This window comes from Cherax quadricarinatus, chromosome 3 (assembly GCF_038502225.1).
Source record: "Cherax quadricarinatus isolate ZL_2023a chromosome 3, ASM3850222v1, whole genome shotgun sequence".
Taxonomy (NCBI): domain Eukaryota; kingdom Metazoa; phylum Arthropoda; class Malacostraca; order Decapoda; family Parastacidae; genus Cherax; species Cherax quadricarinatus.
Genome location: NC_091294.1, coordinates 54,390,122 through 54,410,339, shown reverse-complemented (window position 1 = coordinate 54,410,339; position 20,218 = coordinate 54,390,122). Strand labels below are relative to the sequence as shown.

Below are 20,218 nucleotides of genomic sequence, written 5' to 3'. Positions count from 1 at the left end.
AGTACCTCAACACTAGTCACAGGTATAGCTGCTTCTTGAAAATTTATATCTTTGTACTCACAATAATTCTAATACAGTGGAACCTTGGTATGCGACCTTAATTCATCCCAGAAGGCTGTTCAAGTGCCACTCCGTTTGAGTATCGAACAGGTTCTTCCCAACCAATTTTCTGTTTGGTTGGCTGTTATCACTAATCGTCATAGGCCCCATGGTGACTTATTTAGATAATGCAAAGAAACACAAAATAGTTTACAGCAAAGTTCTGGCAGGTCTTATTTGTTTGGGCGAGTGCTGAGCTTTGTTCGAGTAGGCAGCTGGTCGTATACTGAGGTTCCACTGTATATGGTGGCAGTAGGTGATACATAGTCTTGGGGCCACCACAGCTTGACTTATGAGCTGACTTTACGAACTTCTCAAGTTGCCTCTTGAAGATGAAAAGCAGAGGGTGTACTCATTACACCTCCTGCTTTTCATTAAGGATATTATGCACTGTTTACCAAGTCTCTTACTTCTGCTGGGTGTAATTTTGGTGCACAGATTTGGGTTTAATTAATCCCTCAAGAATTTCCCAGGGCAGTGACTTCTTAGTACATTCTCCATATCTGTTATGTTGTATATCTTAAACAGAGCTATTAGTGTACAGAAATATTCCAGCCAAAAGAGAAAAAGTGACAAACTTTTTAGTGTCATCAATGGCTCAGTAGCACTTTTGTTCTGAAGCTTCTAGTTATGCAGCTTATCATTTTCTTTGCAGTTGTGATAATAACACTTTTGACATTCTCTAACAAGATATTACAGTGTTATTTTTAGATTTATGACCTCTCCTGATTTATTGAGTGGTATAAATATGTTTTATACTCCATTATACAGTATATTTGTAAGTCTTAATAATTTCCACAGTAGAGTAACTGAAATTTTTACTTGTGAACACCATACTGTATCTGTGGCTCACTGCAAGCTGAATGTACTCAACAGATAACACACTCACATTCTAGTATTATGCAAGGATAATATAATGCTATGATTGAAGTCAATAAATATATGTTGGTGGCAGTGGCGGTCTCTTTATTCAACTTTCTTCAACATTTCTCTTTGGCTCCATTTTGTTAGAAAACTAAAGACATGTATGCAAATTTTTGCAGGTAGTATTCATTTTGCAAGTACTTTGTGAGGTGGGGCTAGCAACTCTGCCAGAGTGATATTTGCCACCCTTGGTCAATCACAATCTATATGATCAATCACATACCAAAGATATTATTTGACAATCTGTCTGCAGATGTTAAACAACTTTGATCTACTTTTCATGCACAAATATTCCTCTCACTAACACAAACAATTTACCGACACATTTTTTGTGATTTTACAGTAAATATTTTTATACAAAATGTATCTTTGATATGTTTGATGAGTCTGTTTAGTTTTTCTCCTACCAGAGCCTGGCCCAGAGCCTGGCCCAGAGCCCTAGCCCTGGGCCAGGCTTCTGTTACAAGTACAGGTAGACAGACCACGTACAGGTGGGGTTACAACCCATGGCAAGTGAACTGTAAAACTCCAGGTCAGTGCATATTTCACTGGGAAAACTGGCTACAATAAGATTCATCCAACTAGGTATACTTATACACTATAAGGAGGTTAGCATGGGACACCACTGTGATAAAACCTGTTATTACGATTTTCTGAGTCATGATACAGGTAGACAGTTTCATTGATAGATTAATCACAGCAGCAACACTAACAAGAGATAGCAATAGTGGCATAGCCAGTGACTGTTTGTGGGTTAGCCAGCAAATGTTAGTGGTATAGCCAGTGACTGTTTGTGGGTTAGCCAGCAAATGTTAGTGGTATAGCCAGTGACTGTTTGTGGGTTAGCCAGCAAATGTTAGTGGTATAGCCAGTGACTGTTTGTGGGTTAGCCAGCAAATGTTAGTGGTATAGCCAGTGACTGTTTGTGGGTTAGCCAGCAAATGTTAGTGGTATAGCCAGTGACTGTTTGTGCTTTAGCCAGCAAATGTTAGTGGCATAGCCAGTGACTGTTTGTGGGTTAGCCAGCAAATGTTAGTGGTATAGCCAGTGACTGTTTGTGGGTTAGCCAGCAAATGTTAGTGGTATAGCCAGTGACTGTTTGTGGGTTAGCCAGCAAATGTTAGTGGTATAGCCAGTGACTGTTTGTGGGTTAGCCAGCAAATGTTAGTGGTATAGCCAGTGACTGTTTGTGGGTTAGCCAGCAAATGTTAGTGGTATAGCCAGTGACTGTTTGTGGGTTAGCCAGCAAATGTTAGTGGCATAGCCAGTGACTGTTTGTGGGTTAGCCAGCAAATGTTAGTGGTATAGCCAGTGACTGTTTGTGGGTTAGCCAGCAAATGTTAGTGGTATAGCCAGTGACTGTTTGTGGGTTAGCCAGCAAATGTTAGTGGTATAGCCAGTGACTGTTTGTGGGTTAGCCAGCAAATGTTAGTGGTATAGCCAGTGACTGTTTGTGGGTTAGCCAGCAAATGTTAGTGGTATAGCCAGTGACTGTTTGTGGGTTAGCCAGCAAATGTTAGTGGTATAGCCAGTGACTGTTTGTGGGTTAGCCAGCAAATGTTAGTGGCATAGCCAGTGACTGTTTGTGGGTTAGCCAGCAAATGTTAGTGGTATAGCCAGTGACTGTTTGTGGGTTAGCCAGCAAATGTTAGTGGTATAGCCAGTGACTGTTTGTGGGTTAGCCAGCAAATGTTAGTGGTATAGCCAGTGACTGTTTGTGGGTTAGCCAGCAAATGTTAGTGGTATAGCCAGTGACTGTTTGTGGGTTAGCCAGCAAATGTTAGTGGTATAGCCAGTGACTGTTTGTGGGTTAGCCAGCAAATGTTAGTGGTATAGCCAGTGACTGTTTGTGGGTTAGCCAGCAAATGTTAGTGGTATAGCCAGTGACTGTTTGTGGGTTAGCCAGCAAATGTTAGTGGTATAGCCAGTGACTGTTTGTGGGTTAGCCAGCAAATGTTAGTGGTATAGCCAGTGACTGTTTGTGGGTTAGCCAGCAAATGTTAGTGGTATAGCCAGTGACTGTTTGTGGGTTAGCCAGCAAATGTTAGTGGTATAGCCAGTGACTGTTTGTGGGTTAGCCAGCAAATGTTAGTGGTATAGCCAGTGACTGTTTGTGGGTTAGCCAGCAAATGTTAGTGGTATAGCCAGTGACTGTTAGCCAGTGTGGGTTAGCCAGCAAATGTTAGTGGTATAGCCAGTGACTGTTTGTGGGTTAGCCAGCAAATGTTAGTGGTATAGCCAGTGACTGTTTGTGGGTTAGCCAGCAAATGTTAGTGGTGGTATAGCCAGTGACTGTTTGTGGGTTAGCCAGCAAATGTTAGTGGTATAGCCAGTGACTGTTTGTGGGTTAGCCAGCAAATGTTAGTGGTATAGCCAGTGACTGTTTGTGGGTTAGCCAGCAAATGTTAGTGGTATAGCCAGTGACTGTTTGTGGGTTAGCCAGCAAATGTTAGTGGTATAGCCAGTGACTGTTTGTGGGTTAGCCAGCAAATGTTAGTGGTATAGCCAGTGACTGTTTGTGGGTTAGCCAGCAAATGTTAGTGGCATAGCCAGTGACTGTTTGTGGGTTAGCCAGCAAATGTTAGTGGTATAGCCAGTGACTGTTTGTGGGTTAGCCAGCAAATGTTAGTGGTATAGCCAGTGACTGTTTGTGGGTTAGCCAGCAAATGTTAGTGGCATAGCCAGTGACTGTTTGTGGGTTAGCCAGCAAATGTTAGTGGTATAGCCAGTGACTGTTTGTGGGTTAGCCAGCAAATGTTAGTGGTATAGCCAGTGACTGTTTGTGGGTTAGCCAGCAAATGTTAGTGGTATAGCCAGTGACTGTTTGTGGGTTAGCCAGCAAATGTTAGTGGTATAGCCAGTGACTGTTTGTGGGTTAGCCAGCAAATGTTAGTGGTATAGCCAGTGACTGTTTGTGGGTTAGCCAGCAAATGTTAGTGGTATAGCCAGTGACTGTTTGTGGGTTAGCCAGCAAATGTTAGTGGTATAGCCAGTGACTGTTTGTGGGTTAGCCAGCAAATGTTAGTGGTATAGCCAGTGACTGTTTGTGGGTTAGCCAGCAAATGTTAGTGGTATAGCCAGTGACTGTTTGTGGGTTAGCCAGCAAATGTTAGTGGTATAGCCAGTGACTGTTTGTGGGTTAGCCAGCAAATGTTAGTGGCATAGCCAGTGACTGTTTGTGGGTTAGCCAGCAAATGTTAGTGGTATAGCCAGTGACTGTTTGTGGGTTAGCCAGCAAATGTTAGTGGTATAGCCAGTGACTGTTTGTGGGTTAGCCAGCAAATGTTAGTGGCAAATGTTAGTGGTATAGCCAGTGACTGTTTGTGGGTTAGCCAGCAAATGTTAGTGGTATAGCCAGTGACTGTTTGTGGGTTAGCCAGCAAATGTTAGTGGTATAGCCAGTGACTGTTTGTGGGTTAGCCAGCAAATGTTAGTGGTTATAGCCAGTGACTGTTTGTGGGTTAGCCAGCAAATGTTAGTGGTATAGCCAGTGACTGTTTGTGGGTTAGCCAGCAAATGTTAGTGGTATAGCCAGTGACTGTTTGTGGGTTAGCCAGCAAATGTTAGTGGTATAGCCAGTGACTGTTTGTGGGTTAGCCAGCAAATGTTAGTGGTATAGCCAGTGACTGTTTGTGGGTTAGCCAGCAAATGTTAGTGGCATAGCCAGTGACTGTTTGTGGGTTAGCCAGCAAATGTTAGTGGTATAGCCAGTGACTGTTTGTGGGTTAGCCAGCAAATGTTAGTGGTATAGCCAGTGACTGTTTGTGGGTTAGCCAGCAAATGTTAGTGGTATAGCCAGTGACTGTTTGTGGGTTAGCCAGCAGTGAGCCAGTGACTGTTTGTGGGTTAGCCAGCAAATGTTAGTGGTATAGCCAGTGACTGTTTGTGGGTTAGCCAGCAAATGTTAGTGGCATAGCCAGTGACTGTTTGTGGGTTAGCCAGCAAATGTTAGTGGTATAGCCAGTGACTGTTTGTGGGTTAGCCAGCAAATGTTAGTGGTATAGCCAGTGACTGTTTGTGGGTTAGCCAGCAAATGTTAGTGGTATAGCCAGTGACTGTTTGTGGGTTAGCCAGCAAATGTTAGTGGTATAGCCAGTGACTGTTTGTGGGTTAGCCAGCAAATGTTAGTGGTATAGCCAGTGACTGTTTGTGGGTTAGCCAGCAAATGTTAGTGGCATAGCCAGTGACTGTTTGTGGGTTAGCCAGCAAATGTTAGTGGCATAGCCAGTGACTGTTTGTGGGTTAGCCAGCAAATGTTAGTGGTATAGCCAGTGACTGTTTGTGGGTTAGCCAGCAAATGTTAGTGGTATAGCCAGTGACTGTTTGTGGGTTAGCCAGCAAATGTTAGTGGTATAGCCAGTGACTGTTTGTGGGTTAGCCAGCAAATGTTAGTGGCATAGCCAGTGACTGTTTGTGGGTTAGCCAGCAAATGTTAGTGGCATAGCCAGTGACTGTTTGTGGGTTAGCCAGCAAATGTTAGTGGTATAGCCAGTGACTGTTTGTGGGTTAGCCAGCAAATGTTAGTGGTATAGCCAGTGACTGTTTGTGGGTTAGCCAGCAAATGTTAGTGGTATAGCCAGTGACTGTTTGTGGGTTAGCCAGCAAATGTTAGTGGCATAGCCAGTGACTGTTTGTGGGTTAGCCAGCAAATGTTAGTGGCATAGCCAGTGACTGTTTGTGGGTTAGCCAGCAAATGTTAGTGGTATAGCCAGTGACTGTTTGTGGGTTAGCCAGCAAATGTTAGTGGTATAGCCAGTGACTGTTTGTGGGTTAGCCAGCAAATGTTAGTGGTATAGCCAGTGACTGTTTGTGGGTTAGCCAGCAAATGTTAGTGGCATAGCCAGTGACTGTTTGTGGGTTAGCCAGCAAATGTTAGTGGCATAGCCAGTGACTGTTTGTGGGTTAGCCAGCAAATGTTAGTGGTATAGCCAGTGACTGTTTGTGGGTTAGCCAGCAAATGTTAGTGGTATAGCCAGTGACTGTTTGTGGGTTAGCCAGCAAATGTTAGTGGTATAGCCAGTGACTGTTTGTGGGTTAGCCAGCAAATGTTAGTGGCATAGCCAGTGACTGTTTGTGGGTTAGCCAGCAAATGTTAGTGGCATAGCCAGTGACTGTTTGTGGGTTAGCCAGCAAATGTTAGTGGTATAGCCAGTGACTGTTTGTGGGTTAGCCAGCATAGCCAGTGACTGTTTGTGGGTTAGCCAGCAAATGTTAGTGGCATAGCCAGTGACTGTTTGTGGGTTAGCCAGTGGTAGCCAGCAAATGTTAGTGGTATAGCCAGTGACTGTTTGTGGGTTAGCCAGCAGCATAAGTGACTGTTTGTGGGTTAGCCAGCAAATGTTAGTGGCATAGCCAGTGACTGTTTGTGGGTTAGCCAGCAAATGTTAGTGGTATAGCCAGTGACTGTTTGTGGGTTAGCCAGCAAATGTTAGTGGTATAGCCAGTGACTGTTTGTGGGTTAGCCAGCAAATGTTAGTGGTATAGCCAGTGACTGTTTGTGGGTTAGCCAGCAAATGTTAGTGGTATAGCCAGTGACTGTTTGTGGGTTAGCCAGCAAATGTTAGTGGTATAGCCAGTGACTGTTTGTGGGTTAGCCAGCAAATGTTAGTGGCATAGCCAGTGACTGTTTGTGGGTTAGCCAGCAAATGTTAGTGGTATAGCCAGTGACTGTTTGTGGGTTAGCCAGCAAATGTTAGTGGTATAGCCAGTGACTGTTTGTGGGTTAGCCAGCAAATGTTAGTGGTATAGCCAGTGACTGTTTGTGGGTTAGCCAGCAAATGTTAGTGGTATAGCCAGTGACTGTTTGTGGGTTAGCCAGCAAATGTTAGTGGTATAGCCAGTGACTGTTAGTGGTACTGCCAGTACTGATAGTTACTTTGCTAGTAGTGATAGTTACTTAGCCAGTACTGATAGTTACTTAGCCAGTAGTGATAGTTACTTAGCCAGTAGTGATAGTTACTTAGCCAGTAGTGACAGTTACTAAGTAGTGATAGTTATTTTGCTAGCAGTGATAGTTACTTAGCCAGTAGTGATTGATATTTAGCCAGTAGTGATAGTAGTGATAGTTACTTAGCCAGCAGTGATAGTAGTGATAGTTACTTAGCCAGTAGTGACAGTTACTAAGTAGTGATAGTTATTTTGCTAGTAGTGATAGTTACTTAGCCAGTAGTGACAGTTACTAAGTAGTGATAGTTACTTAGCCAGTAGTGATAGTTACTTAGCCAGTAGTGATAGTTACTTAGCCAGTAGTGACAGTTACTTAGCCAGTAGTGACAGTTACTAAGTAGTGATAGTTATTTTGCTAGCAGTGATAGTTACGTAGCCAGTAGTGAATGATATTTAGCCAGTAGTGATAGTTACTTAGCCAGTAGTGATAGTAGTGATAGTTACTTAGTAGTGAAGGTTATTTTGCTAGCAGTGATAGTTACTTAGCCAGTAGTCATAGTTACTTAGCCACTAGTGATTGATATTTAGCCAGTAGTGATAGTTACTTAGCCAGTAGTGATAGTTACTTAGCCAGTAGTGACAGTTACTTAGCCAGTAGTGATAGTTACTTAGTAGTGATAGTTATTTTGCTAGCAGTGATAGTTACTTAGCCAGTAGTGATAGTTACTTAGTAGTGATAGTTATTTTGCTAGCAGTGATAGTTACTTAGCCAGTAGTGACTGATATTTAGCCAGTAGTGATAGTTACTTAGTGATAGTTATTTTGCTAGCAGTCATAGTTACTTAGCCAGTAGTGATAGTAGTGATAGTTACTTAGTAGTGAAGGTTATTTTGCTAGCAGTGATAGTTACTTAGCCAGTTATAGTTGCTTAGCCAGTAGTGACAGTTACTTTGCTAGTAGTGATAGTTACTGTGCTTGTAGTGACAGTTACTGCACTAGTAGTAATAGTTACTTAGCCAGTAGTGATAGTCAGCCAATAGTGATAGTAACTTAGCCAGTAGTGATAGTTAGCCAGTAGTGATAGTTACTTAGCCAGTAGTGATAGTTATTTAGCCAGTAGTGATAGTTACTTGGCTAGTAGTGATCTTAGCCAGTAGTGGCAGTTACTTAGCCAGTAGTGATAGTTACTTAGCCAGTAGTGATAGTTACTTGGCTAGTAGTGATAGCAAACAATGGTCTGACACTGTTCTGACAAACACTGTTTGACAAACACTATTCTGACACTGTTCTGGTAAACACTGTTCTGACGAACATTGTTCTGGCAAACACTGTTCTGACACTGCTCTGGCAAACTCTGTTCTGGCAAACACTGTTCTGACACCATTCTGGCAAACTCTGTTCTGGCAAACACTGTTCTGACACCATTCTGGCAAACTCTGTTCTGGCAAACACTGTTCTGACACCATTCTGGCAAACTCTGTTCTGGCAAACATTGTTCTGGCAAACACTGTTCTGACACCATTCTGGCAAACTCTGTTCTGGCAAACATTGTTCTGGCAAACACTGTTCTGGCAAACACTGTTCTGACACCGTTCTGGCAAACTCTGTTCTGGCAAACATTGTTCTGGCAAACACTGTTCTGGCTCTGTTCTGACACTGTTCTAGCACTGTTCTGACAAACACTGTTCTGGCACTGTTCTGACACTGTTCTAGGACTGTTCTGACAAACACTGTTCTGACACTGTTCTAGCACTGTTCTGACAAACACTGTTCTGGCACTGTTCTAGCACTGTTCTGACAAACACTGTTCTGACACTGTTCTAGCACTGTTCTGAAAAACACTGTTCTGGCACTGTTCTGACAAACACTGATCTCATAAAGACTGTTCTGGCACTGTTTTGGCAAACACTATTCTGACACTGTTCTTACAAACACTGTTCTGGCACTGTTCTTACACATTCTGACGAACAATATTCTGGCAAACACTGCTCTGACAAACACTGTTTTGGCAAAATCTGTTCTGGCACTGTACTGACAAACACTGATCTCATAAAGACTGTTCTGGCAAACACTGTTCTGACAAACACTATGCTGAAAACACTGTTCTGACAAACACTATTCTGACACTGTTCTTACAAATACTGTTTTGGCAAACACTGTTCTTACATTGTTCTGGCAAACACTGCTCCTACACTGTTCTTACAAACACTGTTCTGGCAAGCACTTATTACACTGTTCTTACAAACACTGGGCTGACAAACATTAGCCTGACAAACACTGGGCTGACAAACATTAGGCTGACAAACACTGCTCTTACAAACACTGGGCTGACAAACACTGTTCCGACAAACACTGGGCTGACAAATACTGACCTGACAAACACTGGCCTGACAAACACTGGCCTGACAAACACTGGGCTGACAAACATTGGGCTGACAAACACTGGGCTGACAAACATTGGGCTGACAAACACAGGGCTGACAAACACTGTTCCGACAAACACTGGGCTGACAAATACTGACCTGACAAACACTGGCCTGACAAACATTGGACTGACAAACACTGGGCTGACAAACAGTGGACTGGCAAACACTGGGTAGACATACACCGCCGCTCTTCTGTTTGCTCCATAAATCTGACAAACACACACTCGCCTACACACTTGAGTCAACACTGATAACCGACGCTATAAAGAGGCCAGCCTTACACACCCATACAACACCTGTGAACACTCAAGCAACACCTGTGCACACTCATACAACACCTGTGAACACTCACGCAACACCTGTGCACACTCATACAACACCTGTGCACACTCATACAACACCTGTGCACACTCACACAACACCTGTGCACACTCGTACAACACCTGTGAACACTCATACAACACCTGTGCACACTCATACAACACCTATAAACACTCATACAACATCTGTGAACACCTATACAACACCTGTGAACACTCATACAACACCTGTGAACACTCATACACCTATGAACACCTATACAACACCTGTGAACACTCATACAACACCTGTGCACTCATACACCTGTGAACACTCAGACAACACCTGTGAATACCTATACAACACCTATGAACACCTGTGAACATTCATACAACACCTGTGAACACTCGTACAACACCTGTGAACACCTATACAACACCTATGAACACCTGTCAACATTCATACAACACCTGTGCATATTCAAACACCTATGAACGCTCACACACCTGTGAATACTCATACAACACCTGCGAACACCCATACAACACCTGTGAACACTCGTACAACACCTGTGAACACTCGTACAATGCCTGTGAACACTCATACAACACCTGTGAACAATCATACACCTGTGAACACCCATACACCTGTGAACACTCATACAACACCTGTGAACACTAATATAACACCTGCGAACACTCATACAACACCTGTGAACACTCATACAACACCTGTGAAAACACACACACCTGTGAACACTCATACAACACCTGTGAACACTCATACAACACCTGTGAACACCTATACACCTGTTAACACCTATACAACACCTGTGAACACTCATACAACACCTGTGAACACCTATACACCTGTTAACACCTATACAACACCTGTGAACACTCATACAACACGCGTGAACACTCATACAACACCTGTGAACACTCACACAACACCTGTGAACACTCATACAACTCCTGTGAACACTCATACAATACCTGTGAACAATCATACACCTGTGAACACCCATACACCTGTGAACACTAATACAACACCTGTGAACAATCATACACCTATGAACACTCATGCAACACCTGTGAACACTAATACACCTGTGAACACTCAAGCACTGTGAACACTCATACAATACCTGTGAACGCTCATAGAATACCTGTGAACACATACAACACCTGTGAACACCTATACAACACCTGTGAACACTCATGCAACACCTGTTAACACTAATACAACACCTGTGAACACTCATACAACACCTGTGAACACCCATACACCTGTGAACACTCATACAACACCTGTGAACAATCATACACCTGTGAACACTAATACAACACCTGTGAACACTCATACAACACCTGTGAACAATCATTCACCTGTGAACACTCATACAACACCTGTGAACAATCATTCACCTGTGAACACTCATACAACACCTGTGAACAATCATACACCTGTGAACACTCATACAACACGTGTGAACACTAATACAACACCTGTGAACAATCATACACCTGCGTACACTCATGCAACACCTGTGAACACCTATACAACACCTGTGAACACTCATACAACTGTGAACACTCATACAACACCTGTGAACACTCACACAACACCTGTGAACACTCACACAACACCTGTGATCACTCATACAACACCTGTGAACACTCGCACAACACCTTTAAACACTCAAACACATGTGAACACTCATACTACACGTGTGAACACTCATACAACACCTGTGAACTCTCAAATACCTGTGAACACTTATACAACACCTGTGAACACTCATACAACACCTGTGAACACTCATACAACACCTGTGAACACTCATACAACACCTGTGAACACCTATACAACACCTGCGAACACCTAAACAACACCTGTGAACACTCACACAACACCTGTGAACACTCACACAACACCTGTGATCACTCATACAACACCTGTGATCACTCATACAACACCTGTGAACACTCACACAACACCTTTGAACACTCACACAACACCTTTGAACACTCATACAACACGTGTGAACACTCATACAACACCTGTGAACTCTCAAACACCTGTGAACACTCATACAACATCTGTGAACACTCATGCAATACCTATGAACACTCACACAACACCTGTGAACACTCATACAACACCTGTGAACACTAATACAACACCTGTGAACAATCATACACTTGTGAACATTCATGCAACACCTGTGAACACTCATACAACATCTGTGAACACTCATGCAATACCTATGAACACTCATACAACATCTGTGAACACTCATACAATACCTGTGAACACAAGCAACACCTGTGAACACCTATACAACACCTGTGAACACTCATGCAACACCTGTTAACATTAATACAACACCTGTGAACACCCATACACCTGTGAACACTCATACAACACCTGTGAACAATCATACACCTGTGAACACTCATACAACACCTGTGAACACTAATACAACACCTGTGAACAATCATACACCTGTGAACACTCATGCAACACCTGTGAACACTAATACAACACCTGTGAACACTCATACAACACCTGTGAACAATCATACACCTGTGAACACCCATACACCTGTGAACACTCATGCAATACCTGTGAACAATCATACACCTGTAAACACTAATGCAACGCCTGTGAACACCTATACAACACTTGTGAACACCCATACTCCTATGAACACTCATACAACACCTGTGAACACACACAACACCTGTGAACACTCACACCTGTGGAAACTCATATACAACACCTGTGAACACTCACACAACACCTGTTTAAACAATTATACAACACCTGTAAACACTATCACATCTGCGAGGAAACTGATAGGATGGATAATGAGAACATTCAAGACAAGAGATACTAAGCCAATAATGATCCTTTTTAAATCACTTGTTCTCTCTAGGCTGGAATACTACTTTACATTAACATCCCCATTCAAGGCAGGTGAAATTGCAGCTCTAGAGAATGTACAGAGAACCTTTACTGCACATATAAGCTCCACCTTAACTAATGGGAACGCTTGGAAGCACTTGATTTGTACTCACCTGAGCGCAGAAATCAATCCCTATGAAAGCAAAACTTCGCAGGCGATGTAACATACCCCAGTGAAAAGTAGGGGCACCATTGGTACACTAAGAGAAAACACAATAAGTGTCAGGGGCCCAAGACTTTTCAACAGCCTCCCATCAGCCATCAGGGGAATTACCAATAGACCCCTGGCTGTCTTCAAAAAGGAGCTGGACAGATACATTAAGTCAGTACCGGATCAGCCGGGCTGTGGTTCGTACGTTGGACTATGTGCGGCCAGCAGTAACAGCCTCGTTGATTAGGTCCTGATCTACCGGGAGGCCTAGTCATGGATCGGGCGGCGGGGGCGTTGATCCCCGGAATACCCTCCAGGTAGACTCCATTTAGTAGCACTAAGACACATTAGTATCAAGCAACACAGGTACACAACCTGGACCACTGGTGACAAGCAACACAGGTACACAACCTGGACCACTGGTGACAAGCAACACAGCTACACAACCTGGACCACTGGTGACAAGCAACACAGCTACACAACCTGGACCACTGGTGACAAGCAACACAGCTACACAACCTGGACCACTGGTGACAAGCAACACAGGTACACAACCTGGACCACTGGTGACAAGCAACACAGGTACACAACCTGGACCACTGGTGACAAGCAACACAGGTACACCTGGACCACTGGTGACAAGCAACACAGGTACACAACCTGGACCACTGGTGACAAGCAACACAGGTACACAACCTGGACCACTGGTGACAAGCAACACAGGTACACAACCTGGACCACTGGTGACAAGCAACACAGGTACACAACCTGGACCACTGGTGACAAGCAACACAGCTACACAACCTGGACCACTGGTGACAAGTAACACAGGTACACAACCTGGACCACTGGTGACAAGCAACACAGGTACACAACCTGGACCACTGGTGACAAGCAACACAGGTACACAACCTGGACCACTGGTGACAAGCAACACAGGTACACAACCTGGACCACTGGTGACAAGCAACACAGGTACACAACCTGGACCACTGGTGACAAGCAACACAGGTACACAACCTGGACCACTGGTGACAAGCAACACAGGTACACAACCTGGACCACTGGTGACAAGCAACACAGGTACACAACCTGGACCACTGGTGACAAGCAACACAGGTACACCTGGACCACTGGTGACAAGCAACACAGGTACACAACCTGGACCACTGGTGACAAGCAACACAGCTACACAACCTGGACCACTGGTGACAAGCAACACAGCTACACAACCTGGACCACTGGTGACAAGCAACACAGGTACACAACCTGGACCACTGGTGACAAGCAACACAGGTACACAACCTGGACCACTGGTGACAAGCAACACAGGTACACAACCTGGACCACTGGTGACAAGCAACACAGGTACACAACCTGGACCACTGGTGACAAGCAACACAGGTACACAACCTGGACCACTGGTGACAAGCAACACAGGTACACAACCTGGACCACTGGTGACAAGCAACACAGGTACACAACCTGGACCACTGGTGACAAGCAACACAGGTACACAACCTGGACCACTGGTGACAAGCAACACAGGTACACAACCTGGACCACTGGTGACAAGCAACACAGGTACACAACCTGGACCACTGGTGACAAGCAACACAGGTACACAACCTGGACCACTGGTGACAAGCAACACAGGTACACAACCTGGACCACTGGTGACAAGTAACACAGGTACACAACCTGGACCACTGGTGACAAGCAACACAGGTACACAACCTGGACCACTGGTGACAAGCAACACAGGTACACAACCTGGACCACTGGTGACAAGCAACACAGGTACACAACCTGGACCACTGGTGACAAGCAACACAGGTACACAACCTGGACCACTGGTGACAAGCAACACAGGTACACAACCTGGACCACTGGTGTACACAACCTGGACCACTGGTGACAAGCAACACAGGTACACAACCTGGACCACTGGTGACAAGTAACACAGGTACACAACCTGGACCACTGGTGACAAGCAACACAGGTACACAACCTGGACCACTGGTGACAAGCAACACAGGTACACAACCTGGACCACTGGTGACAAGCAACACAGGTACACAACCTGGACCACTGGTGACAAGCAACACAGGTACACAACCTGGACCACTGGTGACAAGCAACACAGGTACACAACCTGGACCACTGGTGACAAGCAACACAGGTACACAACCTGGACCACTGGTGACAAGCAACACAGGTACACAACCTGGACCACTGGTGACAAGCAACACAGGTACACAACCTGGACCACTGGTGACAAGCAACACAGGTACACAACCTGGACCACTGGTGACAAGCAACACAGGTACACAACCTGGACCACTGGTGACAAGCAACACAGGTACACAACCTGGACCACTGGTGACAAGCAACACAGGTACACAACCTGGACCACTGGTGACAAGCAACACAGGTACACAACCTGGACCACTGGTGACAAGCAACACAGGTACACAACCTGGACCACTGGTGACAAGCAACACAGGTACACAACCTGGACCACTGGTGACAAGCAACACAGGTACACAACCTGGACCACTGGTGACAAGTAACACAGGTACACAACCTGGACCACTGGTGACAAGTAACACAGGTACACAACCTGGACCACTGGTGACAAGCAACACAGGTACACAACCTGGACCACTGGTGACAAGTAACACAGGTACACAACCTGGACCACTGGTGACAAGTAACACAGGTACACAACCTGGACCACTGGTGACAAGCAACACAGGTACACAACCTGGACCACTGGTGACAAGCAACACAGGTACACAACCTGGACCACTGGTGACAAGCAACACAGGTACACAACCTGGACCACTGGTGACAACACAGGTACACAACCTGGACCACTGGTGACAAGCAACACAGGTACACAACCTGGACCACTGGTGACAAGTAACACAGGTACACAACCTGGACCACTGGTGACAACACAGGTACCCAACCTGGACCACTGGTGACAAGCAACACAGGTACACAACCTGGACCACTGGTGACAAGACAACACAGGTACACAACCTGGACCACTGGTGACAAGACAACACAGGTACACAACCTGGACCACTGGTGACAAGCAACACAGGTACACAACCTGGACCACTGGTGACAAGCAACACAGGTACACAACCTGGACCACTGGTGACAAGCAACACAGGTACACAACCTGGACCACTGGTGACAAGCAACACAGGTACACAACCTGGACCACTGGTGACAAGCAACACAGGTACACAACCTGGACCACTGGTGACAAGCAACACAGGTACACAACCTGGACCACTGGTGACAAGCAACACAGGTACACAACCTGGACCACTGGTGACAAGCAACACAGCAACACAGGTACACAACCTGGACCACTGGTGACAAGCAACACAGGTACACAACCTGGACCACTGGTGCAACACAGGTACACAACCTGGACCACACAAGCAACACAGGTACACAACCTGGACCACTGGTGACAAGCAACACAGGTACACAACCTGGACCACTGGTGACAAGCAACACAGGCAACACAGGTACACAACCTGGACCACTGGTGACAAGCAACACAGGTACACAACCTGGACCACTGGTGACAAGCAACACAGGTACACAAACTGGACCACTGGAGACAAGCAACACAGGTACACAACCTGGACCACTGGTGACAAGCAACACAGGTACACAACCTGGACCACTGGTGACAAGCAACACAGGTACACAACCTGGACCACTGGTGACAAGCAACACAGGTACACAACCTGGACCACTGGTGACAAGCAACACAGGTACACAACCTGGACCACTGGTGACAAGCAACACAGGTACACAACCTGGACCACTGGTGACAAGCAACACAGGTACACAACCTGGACCACTGGTGACAAGCAACACAGGTACACAACCTGGACCACTGGTGACAAGCAACACAGGTACACAACCTGGACCACTGGTGACAAGCAACACAGCAACACAGGTACACAACCTGGACCACTGGTGACAAGCAACACAGGTACACAACCTGGACCACTGGTGACAAGCAACACAGGTACACAACCTGGACCACTGTTGACAAGCAACACAGGGACACAACCTGGACCACTGGTGACAAGCAACACAGGCTGGACCACACAGGTACACCACCTGGACCACCGGTGACAAGCAACACAGGTACACAACCTGGACCACTGGTGACAAGCAACACAGGTACACAACCTGGACCACTGGTGACAAGCAACACAGGTACACAACCTGGACCACTGGTGACAAGCAACACAGGTACACAACCTGGACCACTGGTGACAAGCAACACAGGTACACAACCTGGACCACTGGTGACAAGCAACACAGGTACACAACCTGGACCACTGGTGACAAGCAACACAGGTACACAACCTGGACCACTGGTGACAAGCAACACAGGTACACAACCTGGACCACTGGTGACAAGCAACACAGGTACACAACCTGGACCACTGGTGACAAGCAACACAGGTACACAACCTGGACCACTGGTGACAAGCAACACAGGTACACAACCTGGACCACTGGTGACAAGCAACACAGGTACACAACCTGGACCACTGGTGACAAGCAACACAGGTACACAACCTGGACCACTGGTGACAAGCAACACAGGTACACAACCTGGACCACTGGTGACAAGCAACACAGGTACACAACCTGGACCACTGGTGACAAGCAACACAGCTACACAACCTGGACCACTGGTGACAAGCAACACAGGTACACAACCTGGACCACTGGTGACAAGTAACACAGGTACACAACCTGGACCACTGGTGACAAGTAACACAGGTACACAACCTGGACCACTGGTGACAAGCAACACAGCTACACAACCTGGACCACTGGTGACAAGCAACACAGCTACACAACCTGGACCACTGGTGACAAGCAACACAGGTACACAACCTGGACCACTGGTGACAAGCAACACAGCTACACAACCTGGACCACTGGTGACAAGCAACACAGCTACACAACCTGGACCACTGGTGACAAGCAACACAGGTACACAACCTGGACCACTGGTGACAAGCAACACAGCTACACAACCTGGACCACTGGTGACAAGTAACACAGGTACACAACCTGGACCACTGGTGACAAGCAACACAGCTACACAACCTGGACCACTGGTGACAAGCAACACAGGTACACAACCTGGACCACTGGTGACAAGCAACACAGGTACACAACCTGGACCACTGGTGACAAGCAACACAGGTACACCTGGACCACTGGTGACAAGCAACACAGGTACACAACCTGGACCACTGGTGACAAGCAACACAGCTACACAACCTGGACCACTGGTGACAAGCAACACAGGTACACAACCTGGACCACTGGTGACAAGCAACACAGGTACACAACCTGGACCACTGGTGACAAGCAACACAGGTACACAACCTGGACCACTGGTGACAAGCAACACAGCTACACAACCTGGACCACTGGTGACAAGCAACACAGGTACACAACCTGGACCACTGGTGACAAGCAACACAGGTACACAACCTGGACCACTGGTGACAAGCAACACAGGTACACAACCTGGACCACTGGTGACAAGCAACACAGGTACACAACCTGGACCACTGGTGACAAGTACACAACCTGGACCACTGGTACACAGGTACACAACCTGGACCACTGGTGACAAGCAACACAGGTACACAACCTGGACCACTGGTGACAAGCAACACAGGTACACAACCTGGACCACTGGTGACAAGCAACACAGGTACACAACCTGGACCACTGGTGACAAGCAACACAGGTACACAACCTGGACCACTGGTGACAAGCAACACAGGTACACAACCTGGACCACTGGTGACAAGCAACACAGGTACACAACCTGGACCACTGGTGACAAGCAACACAGGTACACAACCTGGACCACTGGTGACAAGCAACACAGGTACACAACCTGGACCACTGGTGACAAGCAACACAGGTACACAACCTGGACCACTGGTGACAAGCAACACAGGTACACAACCTGGACCACTGGTGACAAGCAACACAGCTACACAACCTGGACCACTGGTGACAAGCAACACAGGTACACAACCTGGACCACTGGTGACAAGTAACACAGGTACACAACCTGGACCACTGGTGACAAGCAACACAGGTACACAACCTGGACCACTGGTGACAAGCAACACAGCTACACAACCTGGACCACTGGTGACAAGCAACACAGCTACACAACCTGGACCACTGGTGACAAGCAACACAGGTACACAACCTGGACCACTGGTGACAAGCAACACAGCTACACAACCTGGACCACTGGTGACAAGCAACACAGCTACACAACCTGGACCACTGGTGACAAGCAACACAGGTACACAACCTGGACCACTGGTGACAAGCAACACAGCTACACAACCTGGACCACTGGTGACAAGTAACACAGGTACACAACCTGGACCACTGGTGACAAGCAACACAGCTACACAACCTGGACCACTGGTGACAAGCAACACAGGTACACAACCTGGACCACTGGTGACAAGCAACACAGGTACACAACCTGGACCACTGGTGACAAGCAACACAGGTACACCTGGACCACTGGTGACAAGCAACACAGGTACACAACCTGGACCACTGGTGACAAGCAACACAGCTACACAACCTGGACCACTGGTGACAAGCAACACAGGTACACAACCTGGACCACTGGTGACAAGCAACACAGGTACACAACCTGGACCACTGGTGACAAGCAACACAGGTACACAACCTGGACCACTGGTGACAAGCAACACAGCTACACAACCTGGACCACTGGTGACAAGCAACACAGGTACACAACCTGGACCACTGGTGACAAGCAACACAGCTACACAACCTGGACCACTGGTGACAAGCAACACAGGTACACAACCTGGACCACTGGTGACAAGCAACACAGGTACACAACCTGGACCACTGGTGACAAGCAACACAGGTACACAACCTGGACCACTGGTGACAAGCAACACAGGTACACAACCTGGACCACTGGGTACACAACCTGGACCACTGGTGACAAGCAACACAGGTACACAACCTGGACCACTGGTGACAAGCAACACAGGTACACAACCTGGACCACTGGTGACAAGCAACACAGGTACACAACCTGGACCACTGGTGACAAGCAACACAGGTACACAACCTGGACCACTGGTGACAAGCAACACAGGTACACAACCTGGACCACTGGTGACAAGCAACACAGGTACACAACCTGGACCACTGGTGACAAGCAACACAGGTACACAACCTGGACCACTGGTGACAAGCAACACAGGTACACAACCTGGACCACTGGTGACAAGCAACACAGGTACACAACCTGGACCACTGGTGACAAGCAACACAGGTACACAACCTGGACCACTGGTGCAACACAGCACCACAC

At 46.5% G+C, this 20,218-nt stretch overlaps 1 protein-coding gene across 3 annotated transcripts in view; it reads right to left on the bottom strand.

Moving 5' to 3' along the window:
- Nucleotides 1-20,218, bottom strand: part of LOC128705977 (Protein phosphatase PP2A regulatory subunit A) — a 649,426-nt gene that overhangs the window by 92,088 nt on the left and 537,120 nt on the right. The gene's annotated exons all lie outside the window — the stretch shown is intronic.